Genomic DNA, 14,470 nt, shown 5'->3' on the forward strand with positions numbered 1-14,470 from the left:
CCTTTGGGACCCCTATACTTCCACCTTCTAGCCTTTCCATTGTATCCATCCGTTTCTCTTAACAGAATGTCCGTGTGATGAAACGGGCTCCTGTTACCAGCTCTGGTCTGTTCTCATTGAGAGTACAGCTTACCCTCGGCACTCTTTATTGGCAGTGGGAAATTTTGCTTCAGTACTTTATTGAAAGAAAGCAGTAAATAATACTGTAATAAAAATAGTTCAAAAGTAGACTGTACATACTTTGTCACATATTCAGGAAGTTCACAAAAGATTAATAGAAAAACAGAATGATAACAATGAGTTGTACAAGGAAATTAAGGGCAGAACGCACATGTAAAGAGACATGCCGTCTCTGTCTACCAAGATATCAGCTGCATAATAAGGCACCATGATCTGAACGCATCTCTTGCTGGCTTTTTTAATGTGCTGCTGAAAAAGTAAAAGTTACATTTGCTACTTATACTATCCAAAATGGCTATGTCATCAAAATCTAAAAATGTATGCCTAGGTCCATTCTTTAAACATGTTTACAAACAGATGTAAAAAGATGATTTACATCAGAAAAATAAGGCCTTTGTCAGAGCTGCACTGTGCTGTCTGTCTGTCGGGGAGGTGGCGCCCTCACTGTCCAGCTCGATGGCTCCGCAGCGGGTGCAGGGCATCGCGATTGGTCCTCGAAGAGTCTCACTGGAGAGGAGAGATCCAGGTCCAGAGACTAGGTTACAGGACAGATTTTAATAGTCATCTTCTAGTCATCCTTTCAGCCCAAATTTCATTAGAAGCTCACATTGAACACCCAGTACTTTTAAATCTCTTCATGCTGCAGACAAAAAGCATTTCTTCCTAGAAAAAAAGTACAGTTTAGGTCAGTCTTAAAATACAACAATTGGTTGAAATTAAGTTCGCTCATTTCAGAGTGATTGTTGGAGAGCTTGGTTACATTCTGGAAGGATAATACACACCGTGTCATGATGATTTTACAATCGCAGTAAAACCCCTCCTCTCATGGTTTAACATTTAAAAATTAAACAAGAATAATTAGAATAAATGCATCATTTACAAAAGTCCTATATTTGTTCACAGGATTTATACAGACAAGTATTATAGTACATTCATTTGAAAGACTAAAATCAGGTATCAGAACATGAACTGATCTGAAAGGATATTCATAACCTGGATATACAAGAAAAAGTAAGTATATAAATGAAGTCATAAGTTTACATAAATATAAGAAACATGAAAGTTTAAAATATTTTCTCTATGGTATTCATGAATTTTTCACTAATTAAAAACTCTAATAAAATATCTTAGGGTCCATATAACAAGTATTAACAGATTAAAGATTGCATTAAGTTCAAAATGTAGTCTTTATCGTATTCTGGACGCTGTATAATCACCTGCAGAAGTAGTGTGGGTAAACAAACACACAGACGAGTCAGTCCTGGGACAGCGGCTGGTGCCTGAGCCCCTCCCCTCTAGACACCTCCCTCCTCCCCACCCCATTCTGGGCTTCAGCTGCTTTGAGAATTCAGAGAAACGTGAAGAACCAAGCAGATCAAGGAGAGAACTCTGTGGCTGACTTTATTCTGACATATAACTAAAAGCTGCTGGTAAAACTTAAAAAACCCAATCCAGCTTTTTAGCTGAGACATGAACAGGACAGAGCAGACAGCCTCCTGCTCTCAGAGCGGCTGGGCTCCCAGGCTGGACCCACCAGAGGACCACCAAGAGCAGCACCTTCAAGGGAGGGTGGCCCTTCAGCGGCGGCCGACCCCCAGATGCCGGTGCACTTCTGTGTTAAACGCTGGCCTCCGGATGGAGAGGCCCAGGGCAGGGCAGCATCGTGACCCCTGATGCTCTGGGCCCTGTTCCTTCCGAGAACGTGCACGCAGGGCATGGCCAGCAACACTGCTGCTGTGCGAGGGACACCCGTGTGCACAGATGCGAGGGAGACTCAGGTCACGCTCTGACCACTCAGGCGGCAGCTGGGCGCCAAGGTCATGTTCTCTGCTGCTGAGGGCTCTCCCGGGCGCGACCTTCAGAAACCTGCTGACCCTCCACTCCTAGGGAGTGGCCTCCGTGCCCCTGAAGGACCAGGCCCGCCTGTACTCACCCGAAGCTCAACAGGAGTAAGTCCTGACTGTAGCAGAATCCAGCCTCTGCGTTCCTGCCATGCTGCCTGGCCCCACGAGTGCGGGAGGAAGAGTGCAAGCACAGACTGCGGTTAGTCGTGCAACATCACACGGGGCACGAGGACACACACACACCTGCAGCGCCCACTCCTACTGAGGGTCTGGGGAAACTTCTAGAGGGTGGATGAGCTGGAGAGAGTGAGCCTGGGGGCTGCCATGTGGGGGTCCCTGCCACCTGGCGGGGACGGGGCAGTCACACTAGAGCATCAAGGGCACATTCAATGACAGAAACGCCGACATGGGGACAGCTACTCCACAGCTACTCAGCTATTCACAGAGCTCCAGATTCACATATTTGATACAGTCTATTGTTACCCAGTTTTACACTTAACCTCATTCCCTCAGCTGCCAGCTTTACGGGAAGAGGTACGAGATGACAAGACCACCATAAAATGTGAAACCTCGAGCCCCACCTCTCTATGGTCCCTTGGGCTGGACTGGCTGCAGACGGGGTGCTGTGCATGGCCAGCCACGAGGACATGAGGGACACCCACAAGTAAGGAGCCTGCTCACCTCATTGTCAGTTTCAGGAGCCCTGTGCCTCTTGTCTTGAAAGTGATGGAAGGATAATTATAAAGGAATCCCAGTGGATTCAGTGCCTGTGTTTAGGGATGTGTGTGTGTGTGTGTGTGTGTGTGTGTTTTCTGGTAGGCAGGTTTCTCTGGATCTGGTGTTAAGGTGGACATATAACTCTGTGTGTGTGTGTGTTTGTGTGTGCACGTGCACAAATGGGTTGTTCTTCGCTCTGTTGCTACGTGTGGCAAATTCCAGGAAGTTCTGGTGGCTTCACAGAGAACAATTCAAAGTACGAGGATTTTCTTTCTGACCACAGTGGGTAATCTCAGCTCTGTCAACCAGAGACAACATTGACTACAAGGAAAATGCCTTACCTATAAAACGTGAAAAAATATTTTAGTATTCCAGAAAAAATATCACTTGAATATAGTTTAACATTTATGGCATTATAGTTGTAAGAATCAGTTTGTTTCTCAAAACTATTTTCTTTCTATTAAGCCCCAATTTGTCTCAAAGGTATTCTTTTACTTGCTAAATTTATGCAGCCAATGCATCCACTTTCAGAGAATTTTTGAGGGTTGGTGAATCTCAGATTTTCACGTTCTGTGGAAACCCAGGGAGAGCACTGTGGGCTCGCCATGGACGTGCTCCGTGAGGAGTGGAGGCCGAGGCCGCTGGGACCATCCGTGTCCCTGTTGGTCATCGCAGTGTCCTGGGCGTGCGGGGACTCCCCTCAGGCATCATGTACCTCCTGGTCTAAATGCTGTCTTTCCCCTTCCCCTTGGTGGACACTGTCATGTGCCAGCTCGCAGGGGAAGCTGAGTCAGCAGGTTTGCTGAGCTGTGTGTGTCCTGAAGCCTCCCCGTGGGGCTCGTCCCCAGCTCCAGGCTCTGAGCTGAGCAGCGCTGCAGGAGTGGGGCACGGTGTTGGTGAAGGGGAGCCCAGCGAACCCTCGTAGGAGGTGCTGGGCTGTGCGGATGGTCAGTCTCAGAAAACAAGGCCACACCTGTTGTCTGGGTGGTGCCACATGTGTAGCATTTGATGGGAAGAAGCTCACACAGCCATCTTGTTAGGAAAGACAGCTTGACCATGGTGCTCATGTCCTGCTTTAAAGTGCCCATTGTCATCCGCAGAGGGTGTGGCTTTCTCTTGGGCGTGTCTGTTCCCCATAGAATTCACTGTATTTCCGAATGTCTTTCTCCTGTGACTCTAATTTTAAGGCGAGGAAGCATGCCACATCAGTTTACTTCGCTAAGCAAGTGTTTTAACGAATTGCACTTGGGGACTCAAATTTGATCCTCGAGGGGGCAGAGGCAGTCCTAGCTAAGTAGCCCTGCAGGGCGGGCCAAGCAGGGTCATCGCAGCAGAGCAGGCAGCCCCCCAGGCTCGTTTCTGAAGCTGTCTCTGTAAAGAGAGGTTTCAGCTGAGAGTGAGCCGGTGACAGCAGAGTGATGCGATATCTTATAGCTGAGGAAGGAAATAAACCCCAGCAGAAGCCAAGCGATTCTTCCATTTGCTTCTGGATGGTGGTTGTGATTGGGATGCAAACTCCAGGCATGTGGTACATGCTCGTTCCCCTGGGATACGGGAATTTAAAAAGTTGGCTTTTTTTAAAAAAACTCTCCTTGAGCTATTAAGGGGCTTCCCTGGTAGCTCAGATGGTAAAGCATCTGCCAGCAATGTGGGAAATCTGGGTTTGATCCCTGGGAGATCCAAGATCCCCTGAAGAAGGAAATGGTAACCCACTCTAGTACTCTTGCCTGGAAAATTCCATGGATGGAGGAGCCTGCTAGGCTACAGTCCATGGGGTCGCAAAAAGTTGCACACGACTGAGAGAATTCACTTTCACTTTTTGAGCTATTAAGATACATGTTGTGTTTTCTGGTATAATTATTCCTCAGTTCAGTTCAGTTCAGTCGCTCAGTTGTGTCCGACTCTTTGCGACCCCATGAATCGCAGCACGCCAGGCCTCCCTGTTCATCACCATTTCCCGGAGTTCACTCAGACTCACGCTCATCGAGTCCATGATGCCATCCAGCCATTTCATCTTCGGTCATCCCCTTCTCCTCCTGCCCACAATCCCTCCCAGCATCAGAGTCTTTTCCAATGAGTCAACTCTTTGCATGAGGTGGCCGAAGTACTGGAGTTTCAGCTTTAGCATCATTCCTTCCAAAGAAATCCCAGGGCTGATCTCCTTCAGAATGGACTGGTTGGATCTCCTTGCAGTCCAAGGGACTCTCAAGAGTCTTCTCCAACACCACAGTTCAAAAGCATCAATTCTTCGGTGCTCAGCCTTCTTCACAGTCCAACTCTCACATCCATACATGACCACAGGAAAAACCATAGCCTTGACTAGACGGACCTTAGTCGGCAAAGTAATGTCTCTGCTTTTGAATATACTATCTAGGTTGTTCACAACTTTTCTTCCAAGGAATAAGCATCTTTTAATTTCATGGCTGCAGTCACCACCTGCAGTGATTTGGGAGCCCCCCAAAATAAAGTCTGACACTGTTTCCCCATCTATTTCCCATGAAGTGATGGGACCGGATGCCATGATCTTAGTTTTCTGAATGTTGAGCTTTAAGCCAACTTTTTCACTTTCCTCTTTCACTTTCATCAAGAGGCTTTTTAGCTCCTCTTCACTTTCTGCCATAAGGGTGGTGTCATCTTCATATCTGAGGTTATTGATATTTCTCCTGGCAATCTTGATTCCAGCTTGTGTTTCTTCCAACCAGCGTTTCTCATGATGGACTCTGCATAGAAGTTAAATAAGCAGGGTGACGATATACAGCCTTGGCGTACTCCTTTTCCTATTTGGAACCAGTCTGTTGTTCCATGTCCAGTTCTAACTGTTGCTTCCTGACCTGCATACAGATTTCTCAAGAGGTAGGTCAGGTGGTCTGGTATTCCCATCTCTTGAAGAACTTTCCACATTTTGTTGTGATCCACACAGTCACAGGCTTTGGCATAGTCAATAAAGCAGAAATAGATGTTTTTTTCTGGAACTCTCTTGCTTTTTTGATGCCCCAGCAGATGTTGGCAAATTTGATCTCTGGTTCCTCTGCCTTTTCTAAAACCAGCTTGAACATCTGGAAGTTCATGGTTCATGTATTGCTGAAGCCTGGCTTGGAGAATTTTGAGCATTACTTTACTAGCATGTGAGATGAGTGCAATTGTGCAGTAGTTGGAGCATTCTTTGGCATTTCCTTTCTTTGGAATTGGAATGAAAACTGACCTTTTCCAGTCCTGTGGCCACTGCTGAGTTTTCCAAATTTACTGGCATATTGAGTGCAGCACTTTCATAGCATCATCTTTCAGGATTTGAAACAGCTGAAATGGAATTCCATCAGCTCCACTAGCTTTGTTCATAGTCATGCTTTCTAAGGCCCACTTGACTTCACTTTCCAAGATGTCTGGCTCTAGATTATATTTACTATTCTAGGAAACCTAAGGTTGACTTAAAGGAACAGTTACTTGAAATTTGATGTGAAGCATTTTGAGCTTTAACCATACATAGACTTACTGTCTTAAGTAAAGTCTGATGCTATTTGAGTGTATTGAAAAGCCACTGTGTATCTTTAGGGAATTCCCTAGCAGTCCAGTAGCTAGCACTCTGCACTTCCACTGCAGGAGGCCTGGGGTTTGATTCCTGATTGGAGAACTAGGGTCCTGCAAGCCACACAGTGGCCTAGTCAAAAAAGAATAACCAGGATCTTAATTTAGCACATAGCTAGTTAGCTGAACAGCAGTGTAGGAGAGAAACAGCCCCGTCCAGCCCTCTCCTTGCTTGCTGTGTTACAGCGTCCTGTGTTGAAAGTCTGTATTGCTCTGTGTGTGTCTGTTGTGAAACGGTGTGCATTCCTGAAGCTCTCTCGGGGACGGATTCCTCTGTTCAGATCTCGGTGTGGTTTCCTCTTCTGTGTATCTGTCCTCACTGTTTAGAAAGGGAAGAGTGGATGTTTTTCCTTGACTACCCTCCTCCCTTGGATGTGCAGACTTCTGAATCCTTTAAGGTTGGCAATAACTCTTTCATCGGGAAGGAGGTGATTCTATAAGGAATTGCGGGGACTCATTCAGCATTTGATGACTCGGGTGTTCTTTGTAATATGTCTGAACTCTCATTAAGTAGATGGTTTAGAAGATTAAAGGAAAATTGTGAGATACATACTATTTCACTTTTCAAATTTATAAAGAGAATAAATACTTAGGTTAACTTGTTTTATACCAGTGTGTACTAGTCATTCTTGAATTTTGAATGTTTCGTTACTTGTAGGCATGAGTTGCTGGAGGAAGCTGGGAGACAAGGCTTGCCTTCGCACAGTGGGCCGGGCCAACTGTTGTGGTGGTCTGGCTGGAGGTGTGTAGGCGCCTCACCCCCACCTGCACCTGCACCCCTGTCCTGGGCTGGGTGTGTCAGTCCCTCCACAGCCACGCATAACCTCCTGCCTCCTGTCTCCCGTCCCCAGCTCTGGGTCGGGATCCCAGCCTGGTAGGTGGCTGCTTGCCAAGCCAAGAAGCGGCGAAGGGCGGCGCCATCATGTCCACCCTGTCACCCTGTTAGACACGGAGATCCAGTGTGAGATCGGCATCAGCAACCCGCTGCACCGGCTGAAGCTGTGGCTGGCGATCCAGGAGAGCATGTCCCTGACTGGCCGCTCCACCCCGTCCAGAAGGGTACACCTCCCTCCTTCCCTAGGGAGAGTTTGCGCCCTGTTTGTGTTGCTTCCGGGGTTCTCTATACAGACATCCAGCTTAAAGTTCTAGCATTCAAAACCATGACAGCTTTTCATTTGCAGCAGTAGTGTTGTTAAAAGACAGATGATTGAATACTTCAGACAGATTATTTTTGTAACAGCTGGGCTGCAGTGTCATTGTTAATAGAGAAATGGGAGTTTTGAAAACATAAAAAAGGGACTTTTGAAAATGTGAAAATTGTAAAAAAAAAAGGAAGTTTTGGAAAATGTATTAAAAGAAATGTCAAGAAAGTGAAAGAGAAAAGGCTTAGCCCCCAGGCTGCATTGTTTTTCCCTTGTTTGCCGTGTCCAGCCTGTCCTCTTCGGCAGTTGCCTTTTCGGGAGCTGTAGACCCTGGGCTCTCAGGGTTTTAAGAGTCCGTACATCCACAAGGTCACACCAAGTCATATCGTGCTCATCCAAGTTTCCTCCACGTGGGAAGACCTTGAAAGTCCTGTAAGAGGGTCCTCCTAGTTGGAAAAATTAAAACGCATCTGGTGGAAATGTGGATTGTTGCCAGATCAGGGCTGGCCAGTTCCTCATTTCTCGAGTGCAGACTCAGGACACAGCTCAGTCCCCATGCTCCGCGTGTCCACTCTGGAGAGGAACCCTGGTGAGGAGACGTGACCTCCCAGATGTACCTGCCCTGAGGAGCAGGTGGAGCCTGACTCAGGCTCATGGTTATTTTACACAAAAAGCGTGAAGGCTTTCTCGTCCGTTTGTCTTCCTTGTTTCTAAGTGTGAGCGTGAGGGTGGTCAACTCACCCCTCACTGATGCACTTGTTCTCAGTGTTATCTGCTCTGCTCTCTGTGCCCCAGAGGGTTCACTAGAGCCACCTTTTTAGAAATGAAGGTGCTGAGGGTTCCCCGGAGGTTTTAATTAAAGTACCTCAGTAAAGGGAGCATTTTATGAGTTAAGTTTAATGGGTGGTGAACTCAAGCAGCATCCCACCCCCAACCCCACCCCACCCCACCCCATGAGGATGGGGTTGGGGGCGGGGCATCGGCAGAACCCTTGATGAGCTCCTGGGGATGGGGAAGGTGGCAGGAAGGAGGGGGAGGGCTGTTCCTTGTGGGGTGTCCACAGATTGTACTTCACCCCTCCCTGATGAGCACTTAGGCCGTTTCCAAACACTTGCCACTGTTCTGGAGAAAGCGATCATTACCCAGCTCCTACTCAATTTCGTAGAATATGTTTCTAGAATTGGAGTGTAAACATCTGCTTTGTTCATTCCATCCTCCGTTATCCACCCATCCATCCATCCATCCATCCATCCATCCATCCATCCATCAGTCCACTCACCAATTCATCCAACCACCCACCCATCCACTCACTAATTCATCCATCCACCCACCCATCCACTCACTAATTCATCTATCCATCCATCTACCTGTCCATCCAGTCAGACAGTCATCTGTCCATCCATCTATCTACTCACTAATCCATTTATCCACCCATCCATCCATCCTCCATCTATCAATCCATCCATCTATCCAACCACCCATCCATCCATCCACCCATCCACTCATTTATCCATCCATCCATCCATTTATACAAGCTTCCTCCCTCCCTCCCCCGATCCCTTCCTTCCATCCTTTGTTCCTCAGTAGACTAACTTTATGTTTTTGTGCAGATTGGTATTTTATTCCTCTTAAGTTTAATCATAGGGTATTTCTATTCCCCCACCACCTTGCTCTTTTAGATTGCATCCTTTCCTCACTGCAATTTCCAGCAGTTACACTGATTCTTTTGCCAACAGTAACTCTGGAGAGTTGTTAGCATCTCACTCCCTGACAGCTGTTCGATTTATCACTATGTTTCAGCTGCTACTTTCAGGTTTTTCAGGTAGCCACCATATCATCTTTAATCAGTGACTATTTTATTTCCCTCTTTTAGCAACCACAATTATTATGGAATTTTCTTGCCTGATAGCACATTCTAGAACTTTCAGAGCATTGATAATTAATAGAGGTGATCACAGCATCCTTGACTTGTCCCTGACTTTAATAAGACCACTTGTAACACATCACTATTCAGTGTGATTTTGGCCCTTGGCTTGAAATAGATGTTTCTATAGATGTTTTTAAAGAGTTTTTAGTGGGAAGATGTTCAGTTCTATCATTGGAAAAGACTCTGATGCTGGGAGTGATTGGGGGCAGGAAAGAGGACGACAGAGGATGAGATGGCTGGATGGCATCACTGACTCGATGGCTGTGAGTTTGAGTGAACTCTGGGAGATGGTGATGGACAGGGAGGCCTGGCGTGCTGCGATTCATGGGGTCGCAAAGAGTCGGACACAATTGAGCGACTGAACTGAACTGAACTGAACCATAGAATACCACACGGTATAAAAAGACAATTTTTCTGACTGTAACATAGAACATAACTTTTTAGAAGAAGTGGAGCTTTTCTAACAACCTGTAAACATATATCAGCTCTTTTGCTTCCATAGATCCTGCTGGGACTCCCTATCCTCACTCTCTGAGGATGAGAGGCCTGACTCTGCCTCCCTGGATTGAGCCAAGATCATGGTCCCCAGAATTCACAAAGAGGGCCAGGCCTGGTGTGGCATAGTCGGCCAGGTGATCTGGAGAAGAGGAGGCAGAGTGTGGAGAAGGAGATGGCTGCAGCCACGGTGAATGATGATAAGGTAGGGGAGGGACAGGACAAGAGAGGGCTGGCTTCTGAAGAGCTCTCTCAGGCAGAGCCGGATATCATCACTTAAAGCAGTGGTCCTCAAACATGCTTAGAGGCGGGGCATAATTTAAAAAGTAAGAACTTGCATTTCTAGAGAGCTTTCTCCCAAAGATTCTAAGATTTCACCAAGTATAAAGCAGATGCCATGGAATCTGTGTTTCTGTTTAACAAGTGATGTTATGCTGGATAGAATACAACTAGTCTAAAAACAGGATAAATAAGGGACTTCTAGAATCATGTTTAGCATACAGATAACCCAATCCAGAGTACACGGAATACTGGAATGCATGGAGATACAACAAAAACCTTACTGAACATCTGCAGCAAGCACAGCTGCTGCTGCTGCATCGCTTCAGTCGTGTCCGACTGTGTGTGACCCCATAGATGGCAGCCCACGAGGCTCTGCCGTCCGTAGGATTCTCCAGGCAAGAACACTGGAGTGGGCTGCCATTTCCTTCTTCAATGCATGACAATGAAAAGTGAAAGTGAAGTCGGTCAGTCGTGTCTGACTCTTAGCGACCCCATGGACTGCAGCCTACCAGGCTCCTCCGCCCATGGGATCTTCCAGACAAGAGTACTGGAGTGGGGTGCCATTGCCTTCTTCGGCAGCAAGCACAGACAAGGTGGTAAACAAAAATCCAATATATGTTAATTTTATCCTCTATGAAAGCATTAAGCCTCTGCTACTTAGTTGTTCAGGTTTTTAAGAGTTAAAGTGAAGTCACTCAGTCGTGTCTGACTCTTTGCAACCCCATGGACGGTAGCCTACCAGGCTCCATGGTCCATGGGATTTTCCAGGCAAGAATACTGGAGTGGGTTGCCATTTCCTTCTCCAGGGGATCTTCCCAACCCAGGGATTGAACCCGGGTCTCCTGCATTGCAGACAGATGCTTTACCGTCTGAGCCAGTAGGAAAGAGTTAACACATGGCCAAAGAGTTAATATTGTACTCTTCAAGCAACGCTTTTGACAAACTGGAAGTGAAAAGCACATTGCCTGCTGCCACCTGGTGGCAGAACCATATATTTAACCAAGACTGGCAACTAGCCTGAAGACGGGTCCTTGGAGAAATAGCCATTAAGTAACTTGGAAAAAATCACTTGAAATCTTTAGGACTCTACTCCTTTTTAAAAAGGATTATTACTTAAATTATAATGTTGATACAAGCAATCAAATACAAGAGCTTTCAAAGGTATAAAACAGTAAATATCCTTGTGCATGCTAAATTGGCTTCAGTCGAGTCTGATTCTTTGTGATCCTATGGACTGTAGCCTGCCAGGCTCCTCTGTCCACAGGATTCTCCAGGCAAGAATAATGGAGTGGGTAGCCATTCCCTTCTCCAAGGGATCTTCCAGACCCAGGGATCAAACCCTGTTCTGCATTGCAGGCAGATTCTTTACCACGTGAGCGACCAAGGAAGCTTCCCCCACAAAAAAATATTCTTATAGCCCAGCAAACGTTCTGCCATTTAGTACTGAGGGCCAAACTTATTTTTCCAGGGTTATTCTTTTTTTCTCTTGATTACGATTGTGGGCTGGTAGCTTGTGAACATGTAGTAGATGATCAGAAACTGGAAATGCGGTCAATGAAAGAGGTCTTGGCCATCTTCCCTTTCATCTATTCCATTTTCTCTACGGTGAAGCCACCTCTTTGAATCAGGACAGGCTATTGGGAAGGTGTCAGATGACTGGAGCTCTTGGGAAAGACAGATCTCACCAATAGCTGGAGAATCTGGTTACCTACATGGTAAGAATTAAAAGGTTCTATAAAGGTCTTCTGTCTTCTCAATATCTTCTCCAGCACTCTGAAGTGTGGGTGGAATAGGGGTGTCTTGAGTTGACCTGGCACCATTTCCCTGTTAAAAAAAAGAATTAGAGGCCCAAAGTGGAGTTACTTGTGCTAAAAGGAAGACTTAATACTTGACCTTATGGCAGTCACAATCCTCTCCAAGAAGGTAATTCTAACTGGTGAGTGTGAATTTTGCGGTCAGCACCAATGAGGTAAACCTTTCCATCCTTGAAAGGAAGATGAAGTAAACTGGCACAAAGATCCCTTCATCCACTATGGACAGGCTACCTAAGTTTGAAATAATCTTTGTCTTTGACTTCCTGATCTTACCTTTAAAAATCTCTTTCTATAGCCTTTTGGAGCTCCCCTCTACTTGCTAAACAGGATGCTGCCCAATTCATGAATTACTCAATAAAGCTAATTAGATATTTTAACATTTACTCAGTTGGAGCAACATCCCTGAGATTCTTCTAGTTTTCCCATCTCTGTGTTGATTTCATTATCAAGCCTGGTAACAAGAAAGCTCCAACAGTTTCAGGCCTCACAATAAATTCAGAAGATAAGTAAACTGCTTCAGTCCTATTATTCCAAGCAATTCAGCCCGATTAAACTATCCACTGTTAAGAGTAGAACTTTGGGTTTGGGAATGGGACTTACTATTTGAATTAAGACAATCCTTGAAGAGGGAAGTGAAGTCAGCTTCCTTCAAGACATATGGAATGAAGGGGTCTAACTGGATATAAATAATCATATGAATAAAGTCCTGGTTGTGTTCTACTCAGGTGAGAGAGGGGAAGTGGATGCTGAGTAGGCAACCAACAACATTCTCTTAGACCAGGAATTGATTTAGCACAATACAACACACACTGATAACACTCAAATGAAATTCAACTAGTGTCAGGCAATCAGTAACCAACAGTGGGGATCACAGCAGACAGGAATAAAATAACCACTCAGCTCTAGGCCATGTGGCCATGCAAAAATATAAACCTAGTGTTGCCAGACCTTCAACATTTTCAAGAGAAGTTGGTAATCTATCTATCTATATATTTTTTGGCCATGCCATGTGACATATGGGAACTTAGTCCCCTGATTAGGGATCGAACGCCATATAGCCTGCATTGGAAGCATGGAGTCTTAACCACTGGTCCGCCAGAGAAGTCCTAAAATATCTTAAAAGGCAGTCAGTAATGTCCAAAATAAACAAAGCATACTTGTCGGCCAAGTACAGCCTGTGACTTTCAACTTTACAAACTTTGGGCTAGAATCCGTGCATGCCATTCAGTGGTTCTGCGCATGCAAGATCTGCCAAGAGCAAAGAAGTCAAAGGAAGGAGGTCAGAGAGAGCCATTTCATACAATGCTTTCCCTGACAGGTCCCCAAACATGGTTCTCAGGCTTCTGCTTCACCCGAAGAGTTCATTTGGAGCCAGTTGTCTCTTTACCGCTGGGCAAAGTGTTCTAGTATCAGGAAACATGAAGGCTTGTTTCCCACTGTTTACATTCTGACTTTACTGGGTAGTTTTTTATACCTCTGTGACGCATACAGCTTTTCATCAATAAATTAGTTTGATTACCTTCCTATCATTAAAACACATTCAGTTTAATTGAGTGGAAAATAGCAGTTTGTTATTAACTAAAAAAATCAATGCTTAATTAGCTTAAAATAGACGACTGTTAAGATCAGAATCAACTTATTGATTTACGTTTATCTATTCCCTGGTCAATTTCTTGTTGAAAAGATACACAAAGGTAGTAACTGTCCATCCCGTTTGCACATTAGAATCCAGTGGGGGTGGGGGGGGTTGGGAAATTTTTTTTTTTTTTTATAAAATGTGGATGCCCAGGCCCTACACAAGAGGGACCAAAACTCCCCAAGTGATTTTAACGTGTAGACAGAGCTGTCATACATTTCCCTGTAATAGCCACAACCTTCTAAACTCACCGAATCTCTTGGGTTTTCTCCAGAACTTTTCATTTCAGCAAAAAGGGGCTCAGTAATTTTTCCGAGGTGTCTGAAACTTAGTCCTTTCCTCTGGAGATTGACGGCGCCATTAGCCAATCGCCAGTCTGAGCAGAACCAATAATAGGTAACAGAACAATAGGCACTGTAAATAAAAGGTACTCAGTTAAAAAAAAAAGGAGGGGGGACGCTTAAGGGCTTCCCTGGTGGCTCAGCTGGTAAAGAATCCGCCTGCAGTGCGGGAGACTCTGGTTCGATGTCCTGGAGAAGGGAACGGCTACCCACTCCAGTATTTTGGCCTGGAGAATTCCATGGACTGTATAGTTCATGGGGTCACAAAGGGTCGAACACGACTGAGCAATTTTCACTATTCACAGTAAAAAAAAAAAAAAAAAAAAAGAAAGAAAAACAGGTCGCAGTAGCAATGGTCAACAAACGGGAAAAAAATCTGGGACGTTTCCGCTGACGTCAGCGAGGCCTCTACAAAAAGGCCGCCGGGTGCCCAAGAGCTGCTAGACCGCACTTACTTCCGGAAGCGGGGCGCCCTCGATGCGTGTCACTTCCGCCCGGTTGAGTCTTGTC

The 14,470-nt window shown here is 45.7% G+C and overlaps 1 long non-coding RNA gene across 1 annotated transcript; it reads right to left on the bottom strand.

Annotated features, from left to right (window-relative positions):
- LOC108636579 lies at positions 11,456–14,470 on the bottom strand. Its single transcript, XR_001918477.1, has 3 exons — positions 14,416–14,470; positions 13,871–14,033; positions 11,456–11,993 (listed from the first exon to the last, which is right to left on the bottom strand). It is a non-coding gene; the product is annotated as an uncharacterized LOC108636579 (long non-coding RNA).

Source organism: Capra hircus, chromosome 8 (genome assembly GCF_001704415.2).
Source record: "Capra hircus breed San Clemente chromosome 8, ASM170441v1, whole genome shotgun sequence".
Lineage (NCBI taxonomy): Eukaryota > Metazoa > Chordata > Mammalia > Artiodactyla > Bovidae > Capra > Capra hircus.